The following is a 22789-nucleotide window of genomic DNA, read 5'->3' as shown; positions in this document are numbered from 1 at the left end:
ACAAGGCTTGCAGTGTATGAGCCTGTCAAATATACTGCCTATAGCCCGACCTCTTCCTCTTGGCCTGTAATCTCATGCCTATTACATCTGTCTGTCATGTAACCTTTCCAAGACTTTGGGGTGAAGTTGAGCTACAATTATGTTGGGGTACCCATGTGGATGGGTCAGTGGCCACTGCAGCTGAGATACCTTTGCATTCATGGGCTTTATAAGGAGCTTTAAACATTCCCGTGAGACCCAAACATGTCTTTAAAAGGATTAGATGAGACACTCATACAATGACACTTAAGTAAGTTCCTAGGTGTTTGAAATCACTCACAGTCATGCAATAAAACATTTCAATAAAACCTAACTGTTAGCTCTATTTATAGGACAAAAATCATTTTATCTGAGAATATACAAAGCAGCCATTTACTTTGCACCTATCATATGCCAGATACTTTGCATGTGTTATTTGTAAGCCTCACAGCATTTTTGCAAAATAGGACTATTATTTCTTTTTTATAGAATTAAAAAGGGAGGTTCTGAAAGACTAGGACATTTGCCCGTCACACAGCTGGTAGAAAGCTGGACTCAGTTCTCACTGATTCCAAAACTATCTTTCACATTTATACCACACTGAAACTTGAAAAGTAAAGGCCACAAATTCAGAGACAGAAGAGATGACATGCCCATTTTTTTGGAGTACCTTCTAGGTGTCAAAAAGTTTGCATTATCTAATTTATTTCCATCTTCACTATAATGAGGTAAGTATTGTTATATGCATTTTGTAATAGGTATGTGGTAAAAGTACTACTAGAACAGGTAAATCTGATGCTAAGGTCATTGATTTTTCAACAACAAAATGGTATAGTACAAAAGTACCAAAGCTAGAAGAAGCAAAAAGCTTTCATATATCCCAAAGTATCTGTAATGTTTTCATTTTAAGATATAAAAATAGTATTGTAATGAACCATTAAGCTAATTTACGATCATCTTCTTCCACATAAGCTGGTTAACTTGCTAAATTAAGTAAAAGAACTTAAGAATATATATTTGGTTTGGTTGGTTCTTCAAGAAAATTATATTGGGAGACAAGATGACCAGACTCTTAAGGAGGAAAAACTTGATGCTCAAATATCCTGTCCCACTCTCACTTTTAAAAAAACTTTCAATAATAATAATAATTATTGTTACTATTATTTATGTACCTATAATATTCTGACTTCAGACATAGACCTCATCAGTACACAGAAGCTGTTCACATTTGTTTCCTGAAGGATTATGTCCTGTCCTTCGTTTAATGTCAATTAACTGCACACTTTTTATTTTATTCAGAATCTCTTTTTCGTGCTTGCCAGGTAGTGTTCAGATTCTCTGAGAGGACTGAGCAGTAGAGGTAGAAATACACTTATTCAAGATATATGAGCTTTTAATTTTTTATTAAATGTGTACTTCTAACTCTTCCTCCTCATCTTCTTTCTACAGATACTATTATTATTTTTGAGACAAAGCAAGTGAGACACAGGAACATGGGTTTTGTATGAAATAAAATAGGCTTCAAATCCTAGGTTTGTTTACAGTGGTTCTGGGAGCTTGACAGAACTTGGTCTCTCTGAATGTCAGTTTTCTCATCTGTAAAATGGGATCATGATGCCACTTTCATTGAGTAATAAATGAAATAATGTGACTAAAGCATTAACACAGCCTGGCGTATAGTCAGTGCTCAGTATTTACTATTTAACTACGCTGTATTTTAAAGTCTTAAAAAAGAATAGAATCTTTATTTTTAAAGAGAAAAAATAACTATGTTTATTTAGCCTGTGACTTGAGTAACCTTCCATTTGCTGAAAATAGCTGTTCACATTTCTGGTTGCTGCTTGGGACTTCGTGTATAACCATGAATGAGGCAGTCATGGATCTTAGAGTAACAGAGCAGGCAGGTGAGGAGGGAGACTGGCTAACTATTTTATGGCAAATTGGTAAGCATCACCAAAGGCCCACCTCAAGACCATCAAAGGCCTGAATGGGGGAGAATTTTATTTCTGCTAAATAGATTGGGAAGTGTCTCCAGTGTGACTGCTCTCCCTCTCTCCCTCTCCAGGCGTTCAGCAAGTACCTTCATGTCCACTCTCTCTTTTGGGACTCCCACCTGCCCTGCAGTTGAAGGGGTGCTGCTCTGTCATTCCCAATGCACAGAAGAGAGCACAACATTGCAATAGGCTAAGAGATTAAATGGGGTTTCCCTGGTTGCTCAGCTGGTAAAGAATCTGCCTGCAATGCAGGAGACCTGGGTTCAATCCCTGTGTTGAGGAGATCCCCTGGAGAAGGGAATGGCTACCCACTCCAGAATTCTTGCCTGGAGAATTCCATGGACCGAAGAGCCTGGCAGGCTACAGTCCATGGGGTCGAAAAGAGTCAGACCCAACTGAGCGACTAACACTTTCACTAGATGATGTTAAATGGCAAGGACATTAGGCTGGTTAGTGCAGGATGAGGGTCCCATGCCTTCTGATTCCTAGACCAATCCTTTCCCAACCAGACCAAGCTATTTTTAGTTCTGGCAGCAGCAGATCTGGTGGTTTGGAGGCTTTATCAACAGACGGTTCTGGAATTCTCTTCTGAGTCCCCTGCTACAGTTATCAACAGATAAATATCAGGGCTGCTCACTCCCTTCAGCACTTGGTTATTGGGCCTGTCCATAGCATCCAAGGATCCAGCGAGGGTGTTGTTAATGCATCCCATGTGCCCTTCTGCAAATAGAAAGTCACGTCAGATGCTATTTTGGATTTTTAAGTGCTAATCTTGGACATAATTAGACAGAGGATTGTTGTGGGGACTGTGTACTAGTGACAATTTTGTGATGAGATTGGTTAGAGAAGCAAGTATGAACTCTCCCTGCCGTGTAGTCTCTAATGGATAGTCAAGTGGCAGGAAGGTAGGGAAGGGGGGGTCTTTTTTCCTGTTCACACTTGTCTCCTCTCTGGTCACGAGTCTCTTCTGTGAGGAACTCTGGTGGGAATTTAGGCCACCTGAGGAGAAGAAACAGCCAGAGTTCTGAGAGAGAATGGGACTTCTAAAAGTGGTTCTTTACCCATCAGTTTGCGCAGGCTTTTGTTCAGATTGTGGGTAATATGTGCTCTCTGTGCTTAGTCTCCTGACTCTGACAGATGTCACAGCCCCATCTGGCTTTAGCATGTGCCGCCTGCATCCTTTCCATCCATTATCTATTTATGTATTCATTAATTTGCTTATTTATTTAATCAGCATTTATCAAACACTTCTATGTGGCATGTGAGATGCTGAGGGTAAAATAATAAAACATGATCCTGTCTCCCACGGAATTCCTAGTCTGGTGGGACAGACCACACATAGACCCTTGTAAAGAATAAAAAGTAATTACCATGGAAAGCAGAAGTCCAGATATCCTGATAATTAAGTATCTTTATGGGCTTCCCTATGGCTCAGTAGTAAAGAATCCACCTGCCAGGTAGGAGACACGGGTTTGATCCCTGGGTTGGAAAGATACCCTAGAGAAGGAAATGACAACCCACTCCAGTATTCTTGCTTGGGGAATCCCATGGACAGAGGAGCCTGGAGGGCTGCAGTCCATGGGGTCGCAAAAGAGTTGGACACAACTGAGTGACTAAATAACAACATCAAAGTATTTATATAGAACAAGCCCTTTACTGGGACTTGGCTAGGGAGGGTGGACAAGGGCTCCAGAAGTGGGAAACAGTGTATCTTAACTGTGGAGAGGAGGGGAAGAATGGTGATCCAAGGGGAGAACTGTATATGTAGAGGACAAATGCATCAGAGCCCCAGTGCCACAGGAGGGTGAGAAGACCGTGGGATATCCAAAGGCTCTTTGAGTCCCCATCTTCACAATGCATGGTCATGCATGGCCTTCAGGGACGTGAGAGGGAGCCCTGTAAGGAGAAAGGGCTTCACAGCCTCCTACTGGCTTCTTGGTGCAATAGAAGGATCCTTCCCAAATGCAGATCTGAAGACTGGGGAGCTGTTCTCAGCTATACCTACGTCCTGCTCAATAGCTTGAGAAAACTTTTGGGAGGAAGAACAACTTTGAAAAGAAAAAAAAAGGTTGTTTTTTTTTAATTTAATTGAGGTGAGAACACGAGACCTACCCTCTTAACCAGTTCTGAAGGGTACAGCATGGCATTTTATCTATGGGGATGAACCACTTGTAAAAGTTCCATCCTCTCCCAGCACTCTTGCTGTTGCTGCTCCTCAGGTAGCCTGAACTCCCACCGGAATCATTTGCAGAGGAGATGCATGGCTGGAGAGGAGAGTGAGCAGAAGAGCCCCTCTTCAATCTTAACTTCCTGCCGCTTGATGGTCAGCTGGAAATCTCTTAATAGGGGAGAGCTCATACTTGCTTCTCTGACTAATCCCATCATAAAATTGTGATCATTTTCTCAAGTTAAGAAATTTAAGCCCAGAAATGACTTGCTCATGTTGGCATTTAAATAATTTTTAAAGTACCAAATATATTAAGTATAGTAAAATATAGTATGATTACAGTAAAATAGGAAATTACAGATATCCAGCAAGAAGGAAGTGAGGGGCAACCAGGAATCATACCACTCTGGGGCAATGACTGACAACACTGAAAATGCATATGCCTTCAGGCTTCTGTTGCATCTATATTAATGAATTCCATCATCCTTATATTTTATGTATTCCATTATATGTATTTTTGTGTATGTAAAATATATTTTAATCTATGTCCATTTTAAAGATTCCATCTACTTTTTTATTATAGAAATGAATCAAACTGTATATAATACAGTTTTTTCCTCCATGTTCTATCACTTAACTCCAGTGTTACTGTGAATAGCTCATAGTATTCAGATTGGCCTTTTAGGAAGATTGGCTAGTGTGGATAAGTGCAGTGCTGAGGGACCAGTAGGAGGCTGGGAAGTCCTTTCTTCTCACAGTGGCTCCGTCAGCCTCAAGGGCAGGGACTGTACCCATGAAGAAGGGGCTCAGAGAGCATTTGGGAATGATAATAGCAATGAGGATGTCCTTCCTGATCCAAGCCTGATGGAGAAAGGGGTGAAACCAACAGATGAGAGAGAATGGTCTTAATGAGGACTATCGATCGCCTCTGCTGTGGCCTTCCTTTAGGTCTGCTGGAATAATTACTTCATCAAGCTAAAGGGAAGTGACGGATGCTCTGTGGTAATGTAATCAACTGAGTAGGGAGTCATCAGCATCCGTTAACTCAGGAATGAGATCAATAGAAAACAAGAGCACCCAAGACTCGACAATGAAATTATACAATTAAGGAGAATTGGGCAGCATTCAAAAGAGAAGGTCTGAGAAAAGGGCTTTGTGTGTCCTTGCACTTACCCCCCACCCCCAGCACCACCAAAAGGAAGAGAAGACTCTTTAAGAGGAGACTTGCTGTATGATGGTGTATAAGCAGGGCAGAGGGCTAAAATGTGTTCTAACCTGCTTTGTGTGAGCAGCTGCAGACTAGGCTGTAAGATGCTGACTCAAATGTTCTCTAGTCTTGCTCTGCATCCCTTGAATTTTTCTCCAGAAAACACATGCTGGACATGCTCACCTTGGGGAAAAAAATTTCAAATAGGGAGCACATAACCATAACAATGCCTTATATTTCCACAGTGTTTTATAGTCTGGAATTGAAGTACAGTTATTGCTTGTCTAACAAATGAGAAACTGATCTGGTTCTAAAAGTTCAAATGTGCAGATTCTGACATTTAGAAGAAAGATTCTCAAGTCAATGTTCACTATATCTATTAGGTGACCTACAGCCTTTGATAATTTAACACTCTGCTGCTGCTGCTGCTGCTGCTGCTAAGTCGCTTCAGTCGTGTCCGACTCTGTGCGACCCCATAGACGACAGCCCACCGGCTCCCCCGTCCCTGGGATTCTCCAGGCAAGAACACTGGAGTGGGTTGCCATTTCCTTCTCCGATGCGTGAAAGTGAAAAGTGAAAGGGAAGTCACTCAGTCGTGTCCGACTCTTCGCGACCCCATGGACTGCAGCCTACCAGGCTCCTCCGTCCCTGGGATTTTCCAGGCAAGAGTACTGGAGTGGGTTGCCATTGCCTTCTCCGATTTAACACTCTAAATAAGATTTATTCATCACCTATTTATTCAACAAATATTTTTGAGTGTCTACTTTGAAAATGGCACTTTTATAGGCTCTGGAATAGAGTATATGAGAATCAGAACAAAATTTCTGCCTTTGTGAAGTTTATGTTCTTACTGAGGCAAGGGTAGGAGAAAGAGAATAACCAAACAAGAGAAATACATATATGCGTGGAACACATTATGTCAAGTAGTAAGTGCTATGGATAAGAATAAAATGCTGTGGGATAGAGAATGAAGGCTACAGAGTACAGAAAGTGCAGGCCTTGTTGAGGAAGAGGCTAGAATAAAGTGATTGAGGTAAAGAGTAGTTAGAGACAAAGTCGGAAAGGTAGGGGTCCATGTGGGGTAGATTATGTAGGACATTTGAGGTCATTGTAAAGACTCTGGCTTCTGCCTTGAGTGAGATAGGAAGTATCTGGGTTCTGCACACAAGTGATATGATTTGACGAAAGAGATGAGGGAGGGAGTAGGGAGACTATTCAGAGGTTTTTGCAGTAGTACAGGTGAGAGATGATGGTGGCTTGGTCCACATTATTAGCATTAGATGTAAAGAGTCATCAGATTCTGGATTTATTTGAATGTAGAACTAATGAAATTTGCTGGATATGAGAAATGAGAGTAAGAAAGGACTCAAGGCTGAGGTCCATACTTCTGGCCTGAGCAGACTTAAATGACTGATTTGCCATCACTAACATGGAAAGGAAAATTGAAGGTGTAAGTTGGTAACAGAGGTGATGAAAAGTTCAGTTTTGGACAAGGTTTTTTTTTTTTTTTGAGATGCCTCTTATATAAGATTCTTACACTGTATTCCTTCCCGTTTTAAAGACTTGTTTTTAAAACATTATAAATTCGTAATACATCATGCACAAACTGTGTTTTTACTTGGGATCTAAAAGCCATTGTGGGTCATACTGTGGATAATACTAGGGACAACCTTATAGTCTAGTAAGGGAGATTTGCAGCATGTAGGTAACAGTAAGTGGTCAAGGTGGGCGCAAATCCATTGCTTTAAGCAGGAAGGGAACCCTTGGAGCTCAGTTAAGAGAAAGCATTATAGTTTTGTGCTGAATCTCCACAAAGTTGTAGGAATTAAGTGTGGGAAAACTGGTGGGGGAAGGGCATGGAGAAGGGAATGTCAGGCAAATGGAACAGTATAGACGTAGGAATAGAAAAGTGAAGACACATGCATGTTCATGCAAGGGCAAGGGCAAAGGCAGACTAGCTGAGTCATTGTGAGAAGCTCATTTGGGTGGATAATGGGAGGTAGTATAGAATGGATAAGTATGGATCTGAGAGTTAGTTTACTACTAGGAGCGAGAGAGGCTCACAGGCGAGTTAACCATGTGGAGAGAGCACTGAAATGGAGAGACTGGAGCCTGGGGGACGAGTTGGGAGGTGGTTGCAATAACAGTCTAGGCTTCAGGTGACACATAGAATAATGTTTATGAACTATCACTGTGTCTCCCAATCGTAACTCCCCATCCCTGGGTCAGTCCAGTTGCATTACAGCCATCTCAATTTTTAAAACCAGTATTTCCTTGAAATTGAGGTGAATTTCGAGTCAGCCCCCAGCACCCTTCCCCCAACACTTCCCCCTTGAAGTGAATGGATAGACTGGGAAAGAAAACAATGTTTGATACTTGCCGACACACCCCATCATGAGCTTGCCAGGCAACAACACCTTCTCCTCTGCCAGTGGAAGGTGTTGCTTGACAGTAATTCCTTAAGATAGCTTCTATTCATCATATACTTCATACTTAAGTAAAGTTGATTAATTACTGACCCTGGGTTTACTTTGACTATTTCAACTACTTCCAAATAAACACAAATAGTTTTCTCCCTTCCTCTCTCTCGTTCTTGCTTTCTTTTCTTCTTCTTCTTTTTTTGGTCTTCATTTGTTTTCTCAAAAGTCCCACACTGTCTTTAATTATATTTACCTAGAGTTTAGTACATATTGGGGCTTCCCAGGTGGCTCAGTGTTAAAGAATTCTCCTGCCAATACAGGAGACACAGAGACTCAGGTTCTATTCCTGGGTCAGGAAGATCCCCCTGGAGTAGGAAATGGCAACGCACTCCCGTATTCTTGCCTGGAAAATTCCATGGACAGAGGAGCCTGACAGGCTACAGTCCATGGGACTGCAAAGAGTCAGGCATGACTGAGTGAGCGCGCACACACACACACACATACACACACACACACAAGTACATATTTCCTTTAATGGAAAGATAATCTTTCCTATTAAATCAGCTCCCAAGGCTTCTGATACAAAGAAAAGGATTCTGATTAAAAAAAGTAGGAATTTAAGGAATGTGATTTTTGAAAGAGACTGTAATGAGTGTATTGGTGAGAAATGGATCACTAGCAGAGCAGCTATGTTATTCTTCTAGAAGGAGTCAACAGAAAAGCAAACAAGGTGTATATTGGTTTTCCGTAAGTTTGGCAGTTTGGAAACATTTATTAGAAGAGAATCTAGATGTATTTGTTAAAAACCCAGTCTATAGATTCAGATTGTCTATTTTCTTCAATTTTCCTGCTTGCCAGCTGTGTGATCTTGGGGAGTTATTTCATTCTCGAAGCCTCAGCTGCCACATCTGTAAAATGGGGAGTGTACCTATTTCATAGAGTTTTTGTGAGGGTAAAAATAAGATAATGTGTATAAATTGCCCAGAATGATGCCTGGCAATAGTGAGCACTGAATAAATTCTAGCCACGATTATTACTACTAATTTAGTATTGTTACTATGGTTATATGAATAATGTGTTCTGGAGAAAACTAGAAAACAGAGAGATAGATTGATGATAATAAAGTTAACAGAATTCTCTGTTATCTATAGCAATTCAGTAACTATTTTTCACTTTTAGTCATTTTAATATTCAGAAGCTATAGCTTAATTATATATGCTTTGTTATCAATATGGTATCTAATATTTGTTAACGTTTTTGGTGGAGCCTGCTACTCAGTCTATCACATGGCTGTGGTCACACTATCAATCTAAGATAACATCTAGCTCTTCATTGTAGGTCCCATCTTACTCCTTGGCACCATCCAGATAATTCATGGCTCCAACTACTTCGTTCTTAATTACTTGACTCTTTCAGACCTAAGTGATTATATTATGAATCATGCCTTTAACGGACTCAGTTCTCTATTTGAATTTTCATTTGTTGACTCAGATATAGTAAAAATCCATATGAATAAGTTCCTAGAAGCAAACAGGCTTTTCTAGGGGACGAAGCAACCCACTCCAGTACTGTTGCCTAGAGAATCTGATGGGCAGAGGAGCCTGGCAGGCTACAGTCCATAGGGTCACAAAGAGTTGGACACAACTGAAGCAGCTTAGCACAACACAGCACACAGACCATAATTTAAGGGACCGTTCCTGTCTAGTATTCTCAGGCACTCGAATTCAGACTCTATAATTACTAAAATGTTTTAGAATTATGACATTTTACAAAGGACTTCATTTCTCTTCATTTTGAGTAAGCAGAATGCTGACACTTACACTACCCCAAATAACTCTCCTGCCAACTCTGTGGAGTCAGCACCATTATTCGACTTGAAACTGAGAGAAAGGAAAACATCAGGCAGTAGCAGACCAAGACGCAAAGGCTGCTTTTCGAGTTCTCTGCCTGGCGTGATCCCTTCCCATGGGGTTGGAGAGAAGGAATGTATGTATGGAAGGAGACATATTTCATCATTAAACAACTGAACAAACATGAAGTCTTATTCTCTTTCTTTGTGAACTGGGCTATCTGAGCACAATTTAAGGACTAGGTTTATCATGGTCCAGGCTTGTATTCTAAGGGAAAAAATCTGGGTGAAAATGATTGTATACTAAAGACCTTGAAACAAGCAGTTCTTCCAGCTATCTGGAGGCTTCCATGGTGGCTCAGATGGTAAAGAATCTGCCTGCAATACAGGGAGACCCAGGTTCGATCCCTGGGTCGGGAAGATCCCCTGGAGAAGGGAATGGCTACCCACCCCAGTATTCTTGCCTGTGAAGTCCCATGGACAGAGTATCCTGGCAGGCTACAGTCCATAGGATTGCAAAGAGTCAGACATGACTGGGTGACTAACACTTTCACTTTCCAGCTAGCTACTGAAGATGAGCCTGTGACATTTCTGTGCTTAATTCAGTGGGATTGCCTCTGGGAAAGGTCTAATATGGTTTTTAACCTGGTGTTATGATGAGTGCTGACAAGCAGATCCCTTAAGGGCCTAGGCAAGAGCACAGTGGGTAGAAAGGCCCTGGCCTGGGCGCTGGAGACCTGATGTTTCCATCCCAGGGCTGCTCCTCTCAGTCACAGCCTTGAGCTTGTCTCAAGCTCCCTGGCCTTCACTTTTTCCCTCTGTAAAATAAAAAGTGAGACAGGACGAGCCTGGGGTTCCACTCAGCTTTATAGCTCTCATTTTCTAGAAAAGGACCTGTCCCCAGACACCATGACGATTCTGGCCGTGGCCAGGAGTGAATGGATGGTTTAGAAAGCAAGATTGAGAGCACTGTTCCGTGACCATCCCCAGTAGAATAATGAAACCCAGGATCTGGTCGTTTCTGCCTGAAGATAGGTTCCTCAGGAAAGCCTGTAGACAATTCATGGAATAAATCAAATACCGTAAAGGGAAGAGAAAGATGAGTTATCATTTTAAACTCTGCCAGATTCAGACCTGTAGATCAGACAAGAAATAAGGCCACTGCTGACCACAAAAGGAAAAGAATTTAAGAATGTTTCTCTTGTCCTTAAGTCACCCCTCTGTTAAGTCACAGTCAGACACAAGTGCTATTACGTTTAGCCTTAATCGGTCACTGTCTTCATGAAGGGCTGAACTGCTGGTTAAACTTGTTCAAAATGGTAGGTCAGCATTCACCAACAGACATTTTCATTCACTGGCATGCTTTCATATTTTATTAGGCAAGTGAATATTGCCTTTACAATTGAAGCAGCACCTCCGTCCACTTATCTATTTACATGATGCTAGCATAGACATGATTCTTCAGATGAAAGTGGAACAACCCAGTGACCTATCCCTCATTTGAGCCCGTCTATCTAAACTCCAATCTGTCAGTCACTGTTGCAACTCTCTCCCATTTTAACACCATTTTCCTGAGCTTAGAATTTTTCTCATTAGCTCACAAGTTCCAGCTCCTCATTCCATTTCTTTATGTATTTATTGTTTGAAACTTTTTTTTTTTAAATCTGCCAGGACTCATCACCATCTCCCCTTACCAGCTTGCCCATTCTTCACTGCTTCTTGCCTCTGCTCCAGCTTCTCTGCCTGGCCTTGACACAGAATGCCATGTATAGCATAGATTCTGCATTAGAATTCCTTCCTCTTAACTTTTTCAGAGTCCTCACAAATGCCTGGCAATCCATGTATTCATCAGTTTTGAATTATTTTTTTTTCATATCTCTAGAGGCTGTTGTACTGAACTGGCATTGTTGCTCACAAAAACAGGTATTCTTTGACAAGTCTTTGTGAAAATGGGTGGTTAGATTGAATCATCTCCAGCTCCTCCCCAGCTCTAAAACAGAGTCCTTGTTCCGAACCTTCACGATCTTCTCAGATGCCAGTTACCACCACCCTCACTGTTAGGGATGACACTGTCTCCTACTTTATTGATAAAAATGATTGGGCTCCTCAGTTTCTCCTCCTTTCTGTAACATTGGCTTTGCTCACTACTTTCTTTCAGGGAGGGAGGTTGACCCTGTTCAAGGGTCCATTCTATTAGTCCATTCTATTGCACTCTTCTTTCCTTTTCCCCAGTGATTTTTGTATCTTTTATTGACATAGTGAAATTATGAAAGAAATCCATGTTTGAATTTAAGAATTTTAAAATACAGAAGTGATTAAAATAATAGTGTAGAAACTTTCCTGGTGGTCCAGTGGCGAAGACTCCGCACTCCCATAGCAGGGGGCCCAGGTTCAATCCTTAACTGAGGAACTAGATCCCACATGCTGCAACTAAGAGCTTGCATGCTCAAACTAAAGATCCCACATACTGCCACAAAGAATGAAGATCCTGTATGCCTAAACTAAGACACAGCATGGCCAAATGAATATTAATAAATAAATAAAAATTTAAAATACTTAAATAAAAGTCACAATAAAATAAGTATATGTACTTATTTCTCTTGCTCTACTTCCCATCCAATCCTACTTCCCAAAGGTAACTAATTTGCTGAATAGTCTTCCAGAACTTTTTCCTATGCACTTGCCAACCTACACATATATATTTTAAGCATGTATATTTTCACATTTTACATGTTATTCTGCAACATGTTTCTAAAATCAACATTCCATTTAGCAAGTATTTATTGAGCACCTATTCTGGGTCAAGCTCTATGCTAGGGCATGGGTATACAAGCTGAGAAAACAGACATGGTTCTTGCTCCAGGAGAGCTATGCAGTCCACTCCACAGTGCAGTGGAAAGATACTAAACTTCATTCCTTTTCAGCTTCATTCCATATATATATATAGCGCTAATTGTGTCTAATGCCTGTGTGTTATCCTGTAGAAGAGGTCTACCATGATTTATTTAGATGTTTCTTTATTGAAAGACATTTAGGTTCTCCATTTCTTGCTATTACAATTAATGTTATGATGAATATCCTTGATACTTGCTATAGTTTTTCTGTGGGACAGAATTGTATTAGTGAAATTGCTAGATCAAAGGGTACTCACACTTACAATTTTGATAGATATTGTCACATTGCTCTCTAAAAAGGCTTTATCAATTTGTCTTACATCAATAGCAATCAGGCTCCTGACCTCAGTCCCCCACTTCTTTGAAATGTTACTTTATCAATTATTTCCCTTTTAGCTTACATCTGGAATCACTTCCTTTGCCTACAGAAAAGCTTAGGCCATCCTACATTTTAAAAATGTGAGTTTTCCCTCTATTCTCTTACCTAAGTTACCAACCTATCTTTCTCATTCCTTTCATCAATGACATACTCAGCCAGTGCTCATTGGCCATTTGTTCCTCTGCACTCCTTCAATTCTTAGCTTTTTCCATAAAGCTTAGGTTCTTACCATTAGTTCAGTTCAGTTAAGTCACTCAGTCATATCCAACTCGTTGCGACCCCATGGACTGCAGCACGCCAGGCCTCCCTGTTCATCACCAACTCCTAGAGTTTACTCAAAATCATGTCCATCAAGTTGGTGATGCCATCCAACCATCTCATCCTCTGTCTTCCCCTTCTGCTCCTGTCTTCAATCTTTCCCAGCATCAGGGTCTTTTTCAGTGAGTCAGTTCTTTGCATCAGGTGGCCAAAGTATTGGAGTTTCAGCTTCAACATCAGTCCTTCCAATGAACATTCAGGGCTGATTTCCTTTAGGATGGACTGGTTGGGTCTCCTTGCAGTCCAAGGGACTCTCCAGAGTCTTCTCCAACACCATAGTTCAAAAACATCAATTCTTTGGTGCTCAGCCTTCTTTATTGTCCAACTCTCACATCCATACATGACTACTGGAAAAACAAAAGCTTTGACTAGACTGACCTTTGTTGGTGAACTAATGTCTCTGCTTTTCAATATGCTGTCTAGGTTGGTCATAGCTTTTCTTCCAAGGAGCAAGCATGTTTTAATTTCATGGCTGCAGTCAGAGAGTTTGTGATGGACAGGGAGGCCTGGCGTGCTGCAGTTTGTGGGGTCGCAAAGAGCTGGACACGACTGAGCGACTGAACTGAACCGAACTGAACTGTTTCCATTGTTTCCCCATCTATTTGCCATGAAGTGATGGGACCGTATGTCATAATCTTAGTTTTCTAAATGTTGAGTTTTAAGCCAACTTTTTCACTCTCCTCTTTCACTTTCATCAAGAGGCTCTTTAGTTCTTCTTTGCTTTCTGCCATAAGGGTGGTATCATCTGCGTATCTGAGGTTACTGATATTTCTCCTGGCAACCTGGATTCCAGTTTGTGCTTCATACAGCCTGGCATTTTGCATGGTGTACTCTGCATATAAATTAAATAAGCAGGGTGACAATATATAGCCTTGACGTACTCCTTTCCCAATTTGGTACCAGTCTCTTGTTCCATGTCCAGTTCTAACTGTTGCTTCTTAATCTGCATACAGATTTCTCAGGAGGCAGGTCAGGTGGTCTGGTATTCCCATTCTTGACTGGAATGCAAAAGTAGGAAGTCAAGAATACCTGGAGTAACAGATAAATTTGGCCTTGAAGTACAAAATGAAGCAACGCAAAGGGTAACAGAGTTTGCCAAGAGAATGCACTGGTTATAGCCAACACCCTCTTCCAACAACACAAGAGAAGACTCTACACATGGACATCACCAAATGGCCAATACCAAAATCAGATTGATTATATTCTTTGCAGCCATAGATGGAGAAGCTCTATACAGTCAGCAGAAATAAGACCGGGAGCTGACTGTGGCTCAGATCGTGAACTCCTTATTTCCAAATTCAGACCTAAATTGAAGAAAGTAGGGAAAACCACTAGACCATTCAGATATGACCTGAATCAGATCCCTTATGATTTTACAGTGGAAGTGACAAATAGATTCCAGGAATCAGATCTGATAGAGTGCCTGAAGAACTATGGACGGAGGTTCGTGACATTGTACAGGAGACAGTGATCAAGACAATCCCCAACAAAAAGAAATGCAAAAAGGCAAAATGGTTATCTGAGGAGGCCTTACAAATAGCTGAGAAAAGAAGAGAAGCTAAAAGCAAAGGAGAAAAGGATAGATATACCCATTTGAATGCAGAGTTCCAAAGAATAGCAAGGAGAGATAAGAAAGCCTTCCTCAGTGATCAATACAAATAAATAGAGGAAAACAAAAGAATGGGGAAGACTAGAGATCTTTTCAAGAAAATTAGAGCTACCAAGGGAATATTTCATGCAAAAATGGGCACAATAAAGGACAAAAATGATATGGACTCTCTGATCAGGCTCCCTAAATACAGTGAGATGTTTTGCCTTTGGCATTCTTCTCTTTTCGTAAGCTCCTTCGCAAATTTAATCTATTGCCCTGGCTTTAATGATTATTTCTGTATGTGACTATGAAACCTTAATCTCTGGTCAGGATCATTCTAGTAAGCTTTGTGTGTGTTAGTTGCTCAGTCATTTCCAACACTTGTGACCCCATGGTCTGTCCATGGAATTCTCAAGGCAAGAATACTGGAGTGGGCTGCCATTCCCTTCTCCAGGGGAGTTTTCTCGACCCAGGGAATTGAACCAAGGTCTCCCGCATTGTAGGCAGATTTTTTACCATCTGAACTACCAGAGAAACCTTGTCTAGTAAGCTCTAGCCCTAAATTTCCAGCTAATGGACAATTATAGCCCCAAAGGGGCCTTCACATCAAATCAGTATGCTCAGAATGGAATTCATCATTTCCCACACCTGGAACCTTCTTCATGCTTCCTTTCATATTAAAATAACCACTGTTTTCCCAATCATCCAGCCTCAACATATCTATACAATTTTTACTACTGTATCCTTTTTGAACCTCATTGCCTAGCAATATTGTCAAGTCAATAGATTATATTAAAGCAGCATTTCACAAAGTAGCATCTTACAGATAACAGGATAAACAAAGTTAAAAAAAAATAAACAGCAATACTTCTCAGAGCCTTGTATTGGGTCCCATGCATTTCTCCACTAATTAGACCAAGGAGCACTTCAAGAGAAACCTACTGAGGAATCTCTGGGAGTAAAGGAATGCATTTTGGCAAATGCATGTAGAGAAAAAAATCATCCTCTAAAAAAGGCATCTGATGTGTCATTTCACTGAATTCATTCAGAAGTAAGCTATATGCAGAGTGGATGTGGACTCTTGCTTAACATTTCTGATTCCAGAAAATAAACATTTGGCAGTTTGTTGCATTTAAGTTCCATATCAATGTGTAGGTAATCACAGATGCACAGGCTTTTAAAAATGGATAAAAACAATTTCATAGTTACTCAGTGTTCCTTAGCTCAAAATTCTTTTAAGTGGTCGGCAGACATCTTAATCTGTCTCTCATTTGGTCTTGCTTGGGTTTATAAAGGGCTGTCTTTTACGTGGTATTTACTAATTTCTATTGAAAGCTACTATTTCCATCCACACGTAGAAAAACTATGCTCCAGGACTATTATAGTTAGCACTTTAAAAAGGCCAAATTTATCAGTTTATTTGATAACAGATGAATAAATACATTTTTCTTTAGGTCTTAGAACTGACTTTGGTTATAACTACCCAAGCCTATATGTAGCTTTGACATTATGTTCCCAAAACTGTATTCACTGCTACACCAGCATAATTTTGTTTCTTTTTACATCAAAGAATATTTCCAGAATGTAATAAAATCAAAGTGTGTGGAAACATGAAAAATAAATATTTTGTTTGTTATGTGTTTCTATTTTTAAAAAATAAGCATTTTATGCAATAGCTGTAAAATGTTTATTTCAAGTGACATTTCTAGCTGTTAGCTGGCCTGTCCTGCTGTACAGGGAGCACGTATTCAAGGAAGGCAAGAAACTGAAAACCCCTATTCAAACTGGCACAGACGATACAGAAATTCAGGTTCTCCCATCACTAGAGGCCCAGAAGCGGGGGCTGTGGCCACAGGCACAGAATGTGAGAGCTCCAGCTCTGCTTTACTGGGAGTCTCTTGGTTTTTCTTTCCTCTGTATCTTGATTATCCTTGGGCTGTAGCAATTCCAGGTCTCATAGCCATACACAATAGTATCTAGAAGCATCCAGAGAAGGATCCAGCCTCCTAACAGATTGCCCCCTCAGATTTCATTATTCACCAGTCAATGGCAATAGATCATTTGCAACTTGTAGATATCAATGGCATAGGCAATAAACCATAAATGGCAAGATAGTAGATCAATGGTCTAGATCAATCAAGACTCGTTCTTAGAGGAGGGAATTAGGTCACCATTCTCTAAATCACTTGACTGATTTGAAGTCTGACAGCAAGAAGGAGAAATAGACGTTCAATGTAGCAACGGTTTATTATGGAGTAACAAGCCACCTCAAAACTTAGTGCTTAAAATAATCACCATTTACTCAGTGTATGATTTGGGGCTTAACAATTTAGGCTGGGCTCATCTGGATGGTTCTTTGCACTTGTTTTTGAATTTCAGACTCATATGTGTCTGAAGTCAGCTATGGGTGGCTCTACTTTGAGGGGGTTGGATGGCTGTCAGCTGGGGAACTTGCTTCTCCTTTAAAAGTTCTTGTGTTCTCTAGCAGGCTAGTCTAGACTTCTTTACATGGTAGAGGCAGGTTATCAGAACAATAAGAAGGCATGTTCCAGTGTGCAAGAGTCAGTTCAGCTTCTGCTTGTGTCCAGTTTGCTAATGTCCTACTGGCCAAAAGTGACAAGTTTGTGATCATGTTTGCAATATACCACACTGAGCTTGCTGTTATCTGCTTTGGCAAATTTTAGTCAAAGATAATTAGAAGAATAAATGTACCATTCTCCTTGACTTTTTCTTTCACTTGATCCACTTCAGTACAACACTACTTTATTATAATGGTTTAAGACAAACTTCAACTTCTAGATATCCAATATTCTGGATTTTTTCTCTTCAACTATGTAAAATAGTTGCCTTCAGGCCTGGTATGATGTTTCTGTACCGGTTGGAATATCTGTTAGGAAAGCTCAGCTACTTGGCTCTTTGCCTAATGAAAGGCTTAGAAACTTGGGACTTCCCTAGAGGTTTCTAACCAGGGATCAACATGCTCTAAGGTAATCTTAATTCACTAGGATAACGCTTATGCTGTGGCAAGGCTATCCAGCTGAAGAAATAGGAACATGATGATAACTAAGGCTTTCTCTACCTTAGGAGAGGTGGCCATTTTCATTTTCTAGTTCCATAAACTGAGAAAGGTCGGGATGATTAAGTTTCTTACTTAATCACATAGAAATCAAACGTCAGGATTGAAATAGAATCTGAATTGTGATCTGAATCCTTTGCTCAATTATCTTAAATAGTTTGAATTTTGGCATTTAGTTTCTTCTCCCACTGAAAACACAACTGAGAACAAGAAAGTGAGCAAGAAAGGTCTTTAACCCTTAGAAGTTAAGTCCATGAGATTCACTTTACTTGGAAGAAAGTCTCTCCAGACTCTCTCGGACCTCGTTTACTCTTATATTACCCACAGTGATAATAGGTTTGGCTAGTGGTTTCTAAGCCCACTGCTGTTGCTGCTGCTAAGACGCTTCAGTCGTGTCCTACTCTCTGCGACTCCATAGACGGCAGGCCACCAGGCTCCGCCATCCCTGGGATTCTCCAGGCAAGAACACTGGAATGAGTTGCCATTTCCTTCTCCAATGCTTGAAAGTGAAAAGTGAAAGTGAAGTCGCTCAGTCGTGTCCAACTCTTCGCAACCCCATGGACTGCAGCCCATCAGGCTCCTCTGTCCATGGGACTTTCTAGGCAAGAGTACTGGATTGGGTTGCCATTGCCTTCGCCTCTAAGCCCACAGTGGATTATAAAACTATTTCATAAGGGGAAAAGCAAGCACAATTATAAAAGAAAGAGAAATGATGTCTAATAATTTGTCAGGAAGGAGAAGAGAGAAAACTTAAAAAAATTAAAATCAGAGATTAAAAAATATAGAATTTGATTCTTTCTTGAAAATGAAAACAGTTCTATATAACTGGCATGGAGAAGCATCTCTACAATGGTGGTTTAATGTAGCATACCCACATAAACCAGTAAGGCAATATCTGCAAAAGGTATCTGACTTAACTGATTGCTCCCTTCAGATACTAGAATCTTGCTATATTTGTTAGTGCACTTACATCACTCCCCCAGGTCAGGGATTAGCAATAACAATACTTGGAGAAGCTCCTTAATTTTAATATTTGCAACAAACCAGTAAAAGAATTTATTGAGAATGACTGAGCCCACACAGTTTGAAAGTAACTACACATAGTTTGCTAAACTCTAACTTGATCATAAAAAGACATCATAAAAACACAGATCTTCCTAACATGGTTCTAATGTTAGCTCAGAGCCCTTCTACACCACTGTAAGTAAAGTCCTTAGCCATCTGTGGCCTAAGGCTTGTCACTATGCTATTTTCCACAATCTAGAATCTGCAGGCTCCTGACTCACATCTTTGGAGGAACTACTTTCCTGTGGAATGGGGTCCCCATTTGAACCTAAACTAGGAGTTACACTTGCCAGGGAACTGTAAAGTAAATGTAAAGTCCATCCTCATACATCTGACCCAGCTATTCTGCATCTCCCTGAATTTCTAGGAGAAACCCACACACGTACAACAGGGCATGATCTTGAGAATGTTCATAGCAGTGCTGCTCATGACAAGGAAAACACAAAAAAGTCCAATCACCCACTGATGGGAGACTAGGGGATAAAATTGTGCTCTATAGATATATGCCTTGCCCTTAGAAACAATGGTTATGGCAGGACTGAAGGACGGTTTTCATGAAGTTTAAAAAACAAGAACCCATATAGGAATGAGTGGGTGATCATGGCTTTCTTCCTGCCTCCGCTTAGAATATAGCTGTCCATGGCCTGTAGAAGGACCCTCCCCACCCTAGTCGCTCCCCACTTTGGGAGCACTGGGCATGAGCACCCTTGGCAGAATATCAGGACTCATGTGGAGTGTCCAGCAGTAGAGTTTAAGATGAAATCCTCCATAGTTCAGAGGTCAAGAGCAAGGGCTGAAGAGACTGCCTCCTTTTAGATGCTATCTCTCTACTTGTACTTACTGACAGTCTTTGAGACTCATTCTTCCCATCTGTAAAATGGAGATAATATTAGTACATACCTCATGGGTTATCATGAAGACTTAGTGATAAAATCTAACAGGGTAGTATCTGTAGTGCCCAGCCAAGAGATTTTAAGGCACCCTCTTAATAGTTTCATGGACGAAGAATGTTGAAAAGAACAGTTACATCTGTTCTCTGGAAGGACCATAAGAAATGCAAGTGAGCTGGGGTCCACTGATGAAGATTGACCCTACTTCTTAGTGAATTGTCACCCAGCCAACGTCTTACATTTTGCTGGATCAGTTTGACAAGGCCTTCCTCTTGAGAAAGAGTTAGAAAGGAAGTGAGATGACAAAGGGAAAGAGGTGGGTCAGATTGTGGACTTTAATTAAAAAAAAAAAGACTCCAGTCATCAAACAATTAAATAATTTGAATATCCTCTCATTATGAGGACAGAAATAAATGTGAGATTTCCAAGATTTCCATCTAAAAGTATTAATAGAGACACTAATAAAATAGATATTTAAAGAAGTTCACAGCTGTTCCCAAATCTGAGCCCCCCAGAGGCTGGATTGAGGAGCCAGGTTCCCCCATTGCACGTACGTAGGAAACCCACCAGTATCCATTTTGGGTGTGATTGTGAACTGAAAACCCAGACCATTTTAATACATTCTGCATCTCCTCCTCTCTGAAGTGTGCTGGAGATAACGCACGACAGGATGAGCAAGAGTCGGTGAGAGTAAGCACATGCCTTGCAATATTTTTTCCCCTGAGGATTAACTGTGCTTTTCTGGTTTGGGATGGAATCTTAAATCCAAGTTTTTAAAAGCATCTTACTTTTCCAAACTATTTCTAGATTAGTTTTCAGAGTGAGCACATTATGCAATGATCTAAGAAATAGACATTTTGTGCAATCCAAGGCAGAGAAGATTAGTAATCCTTTCACTTTCCCTGCAGTTTGTGAGAGAGAAGTTATGACTGCCAGCAGAGCACTCGAGATCTCTGGAGAGCACTGCTCCTGCTCAAATAGAGAGGGAAAGGACGGTAGGATGGAGAGAACTGTGAACAGGGAACCAAGGTGCAAGTCTTGGTTCTGTCTCTTCCCTGTCCCCACCCTGCACTGCTCCCTCCCTTGGGCATCTGCTTTAGCAAGGCTCTGCCACTTAAGGAGACTCAGCTGGTGGCTTGGCAGGCAGCTGTTTTTCTTACACAGCACATTTGACTTCCAAGATTTGGGACTAAAGCTCTATCTTTTTCTTTCTCCACCCTACTGAAATCATTTCCTTTTACCATCCTGCAGCTTAGTTCCTATAGAAGAGAAGAGAAAGGGTTGTAAAAGAGACAAGAGAAGGAAGGGCAAGAAAGGAACAGCCAGCTTATAAACATGCCAGGGTCTCATATGTGAGCTGGAAAGTGCACATTTGCAGAAAGACAATGGTGCCTAACGGCTTGAACTTGCCAATGTGTGAGGATCACCTTTCTCTTGTTTCCTTGTTAATTCACTATATTTTGCTTTTGCTTTTTAAAGATTGTTCAGGCTTTACAATATCAAGATCTCATTGGGAGTTAACAGGCAATTTTCAAAGTTTCAGGCTTTACAATATCAAGATCTCATTGGGAGTTAACAGGCAATTTTCAAAGTTGTGTTAAATCTCGGGATGGAAAAAATACTCCTTAATCTTCATAATCTTGCAAAAATGAAAAATGGCAAGCTTTGCTTTTTTTTCCACAGCACATGAAATTTTAAAAAATAGCATGAAGACTGCATCCAAATCCTCTCTCTGTACTAAAATGGCATAGCAATCTAAAGAATGAGTACATGCACTAACATATGTAGTCAGCTGTCTTAATAAAAGGATGTTTCCATAATATGATGTTATTTCTTTAAGCTGCATTCAGTGTTCTTGGCTGCCAGATGACAAGAGGGGAAAAAAACAAGACACTTTTAGGGCAGAGGACAAAGACTCAAGGAAGGAGTGGGGGGTGGGGAGGAAAGGAGGAAAAAGTTTGAAATTTGCTGCTCTTCTGCCTGTCCTATTTAATTTCCCACCCCTCCTTGGGGATGGGTGGGAAAAAGACACACAGTGTAGGAGTTTGGGGAAGACCAATCGCCATAACACTGGCAGTGATTTGGGGAGGGTTTTATTTATTTTCATATTGAATGCTCCATTAACCAAAGGGCCGAAGTTGGGTGAACATGGATTCCAGGCGGGAGAGAAAGACCCTGCTCATCTCAGGCTGTCCCTAGGGGAATATCAAGGGCTGCTGATATTCTAAGGGGTGGCCTGTCCCACTCAGAGTTACCTTTTTTTTTTTTTTTGCGAGCAGTGACTTTAAAAAAAATTTTACTAAAACATAGTTGATTTTTTTTTTTTTGAAGAGGGCTGTCACAAATGCAATAATATTGGCTTAAGATAGTTAATAATGACATGGGTAGAATCTCTTTAGTGTATTCAAGCTCTGACCTGTCCCAACACACACACACACACACACACACACACACACACACACACACACACACACACACACACACACACACACACACACACACACACACACCTCCCTAGCCTCAGTTCTAGTTAAGAGAGTGTGTTGTTTTTAGTTTTATTATATAAAGTGGCAAAGATGAGTAGCTTGAGAAGCTGGCTAGTGGAGCTTTTCAATGTCCCCTTCCATTATAGCCTTTTGAGCCTTCAAAGGATTTGATAACTGCTGACAGTGAAAAAACATAATTGGTTGAGAATATGTATTCTTAACCATGTTTACCACATGTTCTTATTTCTTTGGTTTGGTCTTCATCCATGTCAACAGGGTTAACATGGTAAGTCGATTGAGGGTAGGAGCAGTGCTGACATGGCTTAGATTTTCTAAGATAGCCCTGATTTCAGATGTTCTGCTCTGTGGGCTCTTGAAATACCCCCAAATTTATCAGAAGATCTGCTCCATAGCTAGTCTGTCTACATGGCCTCA

At 40.7% G+C, this 22789-nt stretch overlaps 1 long non-coding RNA gene across 1 annotated transcript in view; it reads left to right on the top strand.

The window, feature by feature from the left end:
- Nucleotides 1–22789, top strand: part of LOC145521257 (uncharacterized) — a 222634-nt gene that overhangs the window by 39732 nt on the left and 160113 nt on the right. The gene's annotated exons all lie outside the window — the stretch shown is intronic.

The sequence above is a fragment of the Giraffa tippelskirchi genome, chromosome 9, assembly GCF_054371585.1.
Source record: "Giraffa tippelskirchi isolate mGirTip1 chromosome 9, T2T-mGirTip1v1.2.pri, whole genome shotgun sequence".
NCBI classification, from domain to species: domain Eukaryota; kingdom Metazoa; phylum Chordata; class Mammalia; order Artiodactyla; family Giraffidae; genus Giraffa; species Giraffa tippelskirchi.
The sequence above is the reverse complement of the archived record's forward strand: the minus strand, read 5'-3'. Positions and strand labels throughout refer to the sequence as shown.